Source organism: Mesoplodon bidens (assembly GCF_964165515.1).
Source record: "Mesoplodon bidens genome assembly, chromosome: 10".
Classification (NCBI taxonomy): domain Eukaryota; kingdom Metazoa; phylum Chordata; class Mammalia; order Artiodactyla; family Ziphiidae; genus Mesoplodon; species Mesoplodon bidens.
In genome coordinates this window covers 100,550,584-100,559,627 of record NC_138172.1, presented here as the reverse complement: position 1 = coordinate 100,559,627, position 9,044 = coordinate 100,550,584, and positions in this window count along the sequence as shown.

The window sequence follows — 9,044 nt, the reverse complement described above, 5'->3', positions numbered from 1 at the left end:
GCTGCGGTGCACAGGCTCTAGGTGTGTGGGCTTCAGTAGTTGTGGCACACAGGCTCAGCAGCTGCAGCTCACGGGCTATAGAGCACAAGCTTGGTAGCTTTGACACACAGGCTTAGTTGCTCTGTGGCATGTGGGACCTTCTCGGACCAGGGCTTGAACCCGTGTCCTTTGCATTGGCAGGCAGATTCTTAACCACTGCACCACCAGGGAAGCCCAAATTAGGTAAATGTTTTATGTAATATATAGAGTTTTATAGTGAAGTGGTATATTTTAGGATAGTATTTTAGTTTTTAATCTTCAACTATTCTACAATAATGGTTAAAGGATATCTTCTATAATACTGGTTAAAGAATATCTTATTTTTTACATGTATATGTATAACTGAATCACTTTGCTGTTCACCTGAAACTAACACATTGTTAATCAACTACAGTCCAATATAAAATAAAAATTTTTTAAAAAAATCTTATTTTTATAAAAAGGTGCCTATTTTAGAGAAGATGGGATCTAGGAGGAAATTGAGGGGTCATCTTATTAGCCCCCCTTGAACCCGGAATGTCAGCAGTGTTAACTGGACTCTTGCCTCTTCCCTCTGACCAAATCCCTGACTTCGATGTACCTTATCAAGGCCTTATAGGACCAGGAGACAGTTTGCACTTGAAATTTAAACATCCAGCTGGCTAGAGCCAGCAGGAAGGCAAAGCTGGGGTCCTGTCTCAGGATGGAGGAGGTCAGGAGGTTCCTGGAACAGCCAACAAGATCAGAATTGTGAAGAAGAACCAAAGGCAAGGGGTCAGAAGGACCACAGGAGCAGTACATGAGAAAGCATGAGAGGAGGTGCAAGCCACCAAATTTAACTCTGGCAGACCTAGTCTTCCTGGCCTAGAGTTCCTTGGAGAATGAGGAGTGAGCCTTCTAGAGCACACTTCTGCATTTCAAAACCAAAGAACAAAACTGAAGCCCTTTTTACTTTGGAAAACTCCGAAACACATACAAAAGTCGAGAGAGTAGTATAATGAACCTCCATATACCCATCACTTAACTTCAACAGTTGTCAACATTTTTCCAGTATTTTTTCATCTGTCTCCAACTTCCCACCCCCCCCCTCCCTCTGCCACCTTTTAAATTTCTTGGAGTATTTTAAAGCAAAGCTAGCCATCATGTTAGGTCACTCATCAACACTTCTCAGTATGTATCACTAACAGACAAGGGCTCTTAAAAACACAGTGATACCACTAACACATCTATTAAAATTAACAGTGAATTCTCAATAGCATCTAACACCCAGACCGTGCTCGGGTTTTCTGCTGCTACCTCACAAGTATCTTTGTGAAGTGGGTGCGTTCAAGCCAGGATCTACACACGATGCGTCTGCTCAACTTGTCTCAAGTCTCTAATCTCTGAGTCTAGAACAGCTCTTCCTCTCCTCTCCCTCCCCTTCCTTGTGCCAGTTGTTATGGATTAATTTCTCACGTTCTGGATTTTTATCATGGTCAACTTAATATGGTTCTTTATCCTGTCAGCTGGTCGTATGCTCTAGAAGCTTGCTTTAAGAACAGGTGGTTCAGGTGAGAACACCTCACGCACACTGGCCCGTTCCCTCCTGCATCCCGTCAGGGGCATGTCTCACCTTTCGTGCGGTTGAGGCAGACGAGGGGGCTCTGGTGTTGGTCATTAACAGGTTCCTATGAGCCTTGAACTTACAGGTTTTGGCAGCCATTGTAATTGCCTGGATTCCTTATTTTATTCAGGGATGCAAAATGTAATTTTCTGCAGGTGTGTCTTCTCTTGCTTTTAATAGCTTACATTCTTCCATGAAGACCTCTCCCTCATCAATTATTTGGTTTCTCTGAGATGTGGTTTGTACAAGAAAGTCTGCAGCACATGTTAAAAGCAACACAGTGTGTCTGAGTGCTTCCATTTGTGTCCTTTTCCTCACTCCAGCTTCCCACCCGTGGAAGATCAAGGTCCACTCCCATCCTTTTTATGCCTGAAGCACTGAAGCTGGTGATGGAGCCAGAGCTTACCGCGTGCCCTCCTCTCATCCGCCCACTAACAGTCCGGTCACCGTCCTCTGTGCTTCTCCCACCAGGATGCCATTGGTTCCTCCTCTGATCTCCTCTGTCGGATGCTTGTCACTGTGTATCTCTTTTTAAAAAATGTTCCCTTTAGTCCTCGTAAATAATTACCTATGTATTGCATCTACTTTTCTAGATTCCTTGGAAGCAGGACTCATGTTTTTTTATAAATTTATTTATATTTGGCTGTGTTGGGTCTTCGCATGGGCTTTCCCTACTTGTGGCGAGCGGGGGCTACTCTTCATTGAGGGGGCTACTCTTCATTGAGGTGGCTTCTCTTGTTGTGGAGCACGGGCTCTAGGTGCGTGGGCTTCAGTAGTTGTGGCTCACAGGCTCTAGAGCGCAGGCTCAGCAGTTGTGGCTCACGGGCTCTAGAGCGCAGGCTCAGCAGTTGTGGCTCACGGGCTTAGTTGCTCCACGGCATGTGGGATCTTCCCGGACCAGGATTCAAACCCATGTCCCCTGCACTGGCAGGTGGATTCCCAACCACTGCGCCACCAGGGAAGCCCAGAGCTCATGCTTGATTTATCTTTCTATCTTCATAGCGACTAGCCCTGCTTAACTTTTTGTAGGTAGTCAACAATGACTTATTTAATGAAAAAAATGAACAAATTAGAAGAAACCTTTAAGCCCTCACCACGTTGGACTTTTTTTTCTCTCTTAAAGATGAATGGGTATGTAATGAATTTAGTACAGAATGCCGATTTTAATTAATCATTAATTATTAATTTATCATTAATTATTTGTTAATTTTATTTATTTATTTATTTAGCTAGCTAGCTAGCTAGCCAGCCAGACTGCTCGGCTTGCAGGATCTTAGTTCCCTGACCAGGGATTGAACCTGAGTCCTTGGCAGTGAAAGCACTGAGTCCCAACCACTGGTCTGCCAGGGAATTCCCTGATTTTTAATAATTTAGAAATATGATGATAGACTTCTCTAGCTATTAAAAAATAAATTATGTTAACCACTTTTTAATTAAGGTGGGATCCAAATGGGCTGTAACTCTCTAGATACCAAGATATTTTTATGTTCTTCCCACGTATTTTTCCTGTTTTATCTGCCTTTATCTTAAATTTTCCAGCTTTATTGAGATATAATTGATATAACACTGTGTAAGTTTAAGGTATACAACGTGTTGATTTGATACACATGTATTGCAAAATGATTACCACTAGAGCTTAGCTAACACCTCCATCCCTTCACATAATTACCATTTTCCTTGTGATGCCTTTATCTTTAGATGCCATCTAAAGTATGAGTGCCATTTTCCAAAGCACATCCCTTAATCATGATTGCTGTAGACACCTGCTGCTATAAGAATAGTGGTAGCATATGCAACAATATAAATGTGCTCCATCCACTATGAAAAACTGCACATATTTGAAATTTTCTGCATTTTGAAAGAAAAAAAATCTGATTAAACAGAAATCAGGTGGGACAATATTTAAAATTTCAAAACCTGAAAATGCAAACTTCAATTGTATATTTTTGTGGGTGAATAATGCCGCTACTATGCCAGTGTGTGACCATTTCAATGAGCAAAATTTTTGAAGGTTGATAATTTCCTGAACTTGTTAATAAAATGGTGTTGTATATAAAAATGCTAGCAAAGCAACAAAAGGTGTTTCTTACCAAGAAATCAAGCTCTTCATTTAGGTTGTGGTACTGATCCAGTTTGGCTCCCAGTAAGACAGGTACCTCTCCGACATTCTTGGCTTCATTTGAATCAAAATTTGTAGCCTGAGATGAAACATATTTGTACTCATTTCCAGCATGTTCACACTCCTTGGAACATTTGACAATGAATATGTTATTAGTTTAACCATCAGAGAGATCTCCAGTGGTTTCAATAACAGATGTGTAGAACTTGGAGTCAGAATGACTTCAATGTTAAGTATCTAAAATTGTATTTTTGTATGTTAAAGACAGTACATAGTGAATGTTTTGTTTGTTTGTTTGTTTTTGCGGTACGCGGGCCTCTCACTGTTGTGGCCTCCCCGTTGCGGAGCACAGACTCCGGACGCGCAGGCTCAGAGGCCATGGCTCACGGGCCCAGCCGCTCCGCGGCATGTGGGATCTTCCCAGACCGGGGCACAAACCCGTGTCCCCTGCATCGGCAGGTGGACTCTCAACCACTGCGCCACCAGGGAAGGCCCACAGTGAATGTTTAACTCATCTCAGTAACCTGATGTTGAAATGATTTTTCATTAGCAATTAACTCTCTGAAAGCTGTGATTCTGTCTTTATGTTTCAGTAGCTAAAGAAAAAAGCATTTTCTATTTCAGAGAAGGAGAGGAAATAAAACTACATTCCATAACATTAATAAGTCACCAAACCACGCACAGTCCAATCCCTGGTCTCCAAAGGTGTCTTGTTTTTAAAGCTCTTGTGTAGCAGAGAGTTCACACAGCAGGCCTGAGACTGCTGTCCTTAGAAAGGCCTGCTTGCCAGACTGCCCTCTGACTGGCATCTAGGAACCTAGATTGTGGGAGGGTTTCCATCATTTCCTGATATGAAGGCTCACTGTGCCTAACCTATTTGTACAAAGAACGTTTATGCTGAATACCCCTTTCCTTCAGGAGGGTCTGGAATTTTGGTATGTGGCAGGCAGAGGGCACGTACCCAACCAGCCTCCAATCAAAACCCTGGACACTCAGTCTCCAATAAGCATCCCTGGGAAAATTTCACGCATGCCGCACAGGTCACTGCTGGCGAAAGCAAGTGCACCATGTGTCACTCACTGGGAAAGGACTCTTGGAAGCCTGGATCTGGTTTCCTCTGGACTGCCCTACATGCTTTTTCCCTTTACTGATTTTGCTCTGTATCCTCTCACGGTAATAATACATCAGAGCTGTGAGAACAACTATGTGCTGAGTCCTGTGAGTCCAGTAAATCATTAAACCTGAGCGTGGGCTTGGGATCTCCAGAGAGCTTATCCTAATATTCAATTGTTTTTACAGCCAGGCTATTAAAATTCTTCTTCAAAGAAAAAAAATTAGCCAACTTTTTCTAGATGCAATTTATAGTCATTTCTTCTTTGTTTGTTCCATGTAATAACAATAAATTGTAACATTCAATATTCTAACTCCTCCAAATATTAGTGAGGGCTGCACAGAATATTTTTTTTTTTTACTATGAACACTTTCCAAAAAAGAGGAAAAACTTTAATGGACGCCCACGTAACTATTACTCAGTTTCAACTACTAACAGTTAACAGTCAGCCTTGTATCATTAATACCCCAGCCACTTCCTCCTCCCTGCAACTCCCTTCACTGAATCAAATTACATACATCATATTATTTCATCTGCCAGTATTACAGGAATGACACAAATTTACCAAGAGAACATAAATATCTGAAATAGTATTTTTGTAACATCCTGCTCGAATCCTCAACTGGGCTTATTTCTGAAGACTGGTTTAAGAAGTGGAGGCCAGCAGTTTCTCTCCATGTCTGTTTATTCCTTAGTCCTTTTCTCTAGAGGTTAGCTAAGGGACAAAGAGATTCCGCAGAATACCTGCAACAAATTTTCTAGCCACCTCAGTTCAGAGAAGTCATTTCCTGATAATGCAGCACTGAAATTGAATCCCAGATTTAAATACGTTTTTATTCCTTTAGCCAGATAAATTAGTCACTTCTGTACTCCTTTCAGATTAAAAGCACACATCTTCACGTCCTGTTATCACTTTCTCTATATAACTGACTCTCTTCATTCTCTCTCTCCATCTCTGCACCACTACACCAAGAAAAGAATGATTGAAGAAATTCCAAGAGCCTCTTCCCTTACCCTTGTCCCACTTGAGAAATAAAATTTGTTTTCAATGTATTCATTATTCCAAGTGATAAAGTTTGTAATCACTATAGAAATGTCAAAATACTCTCTTCTTCAGGAGTCAGTAGTACCATACACAAGTGAAAAAATAATACCAATTTTTTGGTAGACGAATGAGATTTTCTAATACATACTTATGTTATAAAACAAGTCAAATGTTGAACAGTGTATCTCCTTAGTGAGGGCCAAAGTAAAGCTAATCTTGTCCCCCAAAATAATTATTTTAAAAAATCCAAAATTTTAGGAGCCTCTTTATACTTTTACATGACCTTTTTCTTTATCTTTTTTCACTAAAAATGACACAATTTTTAGAATGAAGAATACATACAGTACCTCTTTATCTAACTTTTTCTTTTTAAGATGAAAACTCTTCAATTTTTGTAGCATGATATCATTAACTTTCTCATTCTCTTTGAAATGTTCAGCATCGGGATTGGTGATGTCCTAAGGGTAACATTTTGAGAAGCTATATTAAAAAGTTATCAGTAAAGCTAAAAGGCGGAAGGAAAGAACACAAATGAAATAAATCTCCCTTCCAAAATAAGTGGCTAAACAAAAGGAAATAAAATCATATTGAACTCAATTCTTCAATTACTCATCATAAGCCATCTCATAAAGGGTTATGTGGAAAGAATTCATATAGATTCACACTTGTATATAAATTGTTACTGGGACAAATTAGTATAATCACTGGGACATTAATAACTACACATGCTTATATACTTATACGTACATCTGCTTTTAGCCTAGTCAGTTTACAAATCCAAATTTTAGACAAATTGTTATACCTGGCACCAGAACAATCAGACATCCTCAACAATATTGAAACTCTAGATATTTCAGTGGCACCCACATTCCACAAGAATGAAGATACTTGTACCAACATAACCTAAGGGTCAAAAATGCATGCATTACAGTCAGACTACTTGGGTTTGTATCTGAGCTCTGTCACTTAACCATTTGAGTTCTGTCACTTAACCACTTGACTTTGGACAAGAAACTCAATAATTCTAAGCCTCAGTCTGTTTTTCCGTGTTAAAAAAAAAAGTCTGATAATGTAAAAGATGGTGTAAGAATTGAATGAGATAACCCATGAAAAGCAGGGGCAACTTAAATGCCTCCAAGGACAGGTTGGGAAGTCAGCAAATAGTTTTTGAGTGCCTGTTAAGGGCTTACCCTACATTAGGCAGAGGGCATCTGACATATCGAGTCTCTGATCTTGAAGGCTTAAGCAAACAGATATTTGTTTGGCCTGGGATGAGATCTACTAAGAAGAGGGCTGATGACTCACTCCCTGACTGAGAGGTCTTGTAGAGAAGAAGCAGCCAGCAAATAAGACAGAGAAAGAACAGCATCCTCCAGTGAGACAGGAGAAAGCCAAGCAAATATGGTAAGAAAGCAGATGTCTGAAGGGGCAAGGTGGGGTGGAAAAGGTTACAGCAAAGAAGAGTTTGTGCCATATTCAAATTCAAATATTAAAGACAAAACTTCAGGTGGATACAGTCTATGGGCCACCACTTTGTGATCACTGCTAAAAATGCTTAGCTTGGTTTCCAGCATTCAATAAATGCTAGTGTGCAACAAATTTTAGCTAAAAGGAAGTAGGAATAAAGGTTGTGTTGGATCAGGAACATCGCAGACTCATGTCCCCAAATTTTGGCTCAGAGGAGTGCACTGAAGCTCAAAGAAATGTACAATGATCAGAGGGAAGAGGAAGAAAGAGAGCTCAATAACTGAGAAGCTATCAAGTGTCATGCCCTTAAAATATTCTCTCATTAAAATGTCGTGTTTGTAACTTCCCAGGGCAGCAGCAAGTATCATTTCAGCTAAGGCTGAGAAAGGAAAATTTACTTGGCCAGGTCACACAACAGTGAGGTGGTGAAGCCATGCCTTGAATTCACCAGACACTAACTTCATTTTTCATTCTACTAATTAACGTACACAGCTCTGCACTGCCCGACCCCTGCCCCAAAGCTGTATTTTTAGATCGGGTAAACAGCTCATTTGTGTGAACAATCTCTCATCACAGGCTGCCCTGAAGCACAAGACTATTACTCTGAGGGAGTTTTCCTGAAATGTGGAAAGCACTGAGGGAAGGGTTTTGCCTGAAGTTTTTATTTTTTTAATCTTATTATATTATCTTACTATAGATTTGTGGGAATTAGGTGTTGAAGAAAGAAAGAAGCAGTGGGAAGAAAGAAGGGCTGATTGGTTGGTTTAAGGATCTGTATTTTTACTTCCATTTTTTTTCTTTCAAAACTTAATTGTCCAACCTTGATATTTCTTCTCCCAGTAAAAAATATGATTTTTTATAATTAGCTGGCACATGAGAAGTCGTACCATCAGAGCCAGAAGATTGCGAATTTTGGAGGTCAGCTGCGAAGCTCTTTTCACTTCTGGGGGATTCGGGCTCTCTCCTTCACAAGGTGAGTGATTCAGGAACAAATTAGAATGTATCATCTTTGCATCCTACATGTACACAATTCAGATTTGTCACAATAAAGACAAATAATCTGGATTACTTTTTAGGTAAAATGCTGAATAAAATACCACTCTTAAAACCTCAGAGCAGCGGCTCTCAAACTTTTTGATTCTCAGGATGCCTTCATACTCTTAAAAATTATTGAGGATCCCAAAAACTTTTTACTAGGTTATACCTATCAATATTTATTGTATTAGAAATTACAATATTTATATTTATCAGTTATATCAATATTTATTGTATTGAAATTACAACTGAGAACATTCAAAAATATTTACTAATTCAAATAGCAATAAATCTATTATGTGTCAATGTAAGTAACAATTTAATACAAAGTTAGCACATTTTCCAAAATGAAAAATTAGTGAAAAGAGTGGCAGTGTTTACACTTTTTGCAAATATTTTTAATGCTGGCTTAATAGAAGATAGCTGGATTCTCATATGTGCTTCCCACATTCCATCAGCCATGAAAAGCAATTACACCACCACATGTCACATAGCTTCTGGAAAACTCCACTGTACACTTGTGAAAGAATGAGAGTGAAAAAGGCATTAATGTCTTCATATTTATCACCATGAAAATGCTTCTGACCTCAAAGATACTCCCGGAACACACTTTGGGAAAATGGACCTAAAGGTAATGAAAAGCAAA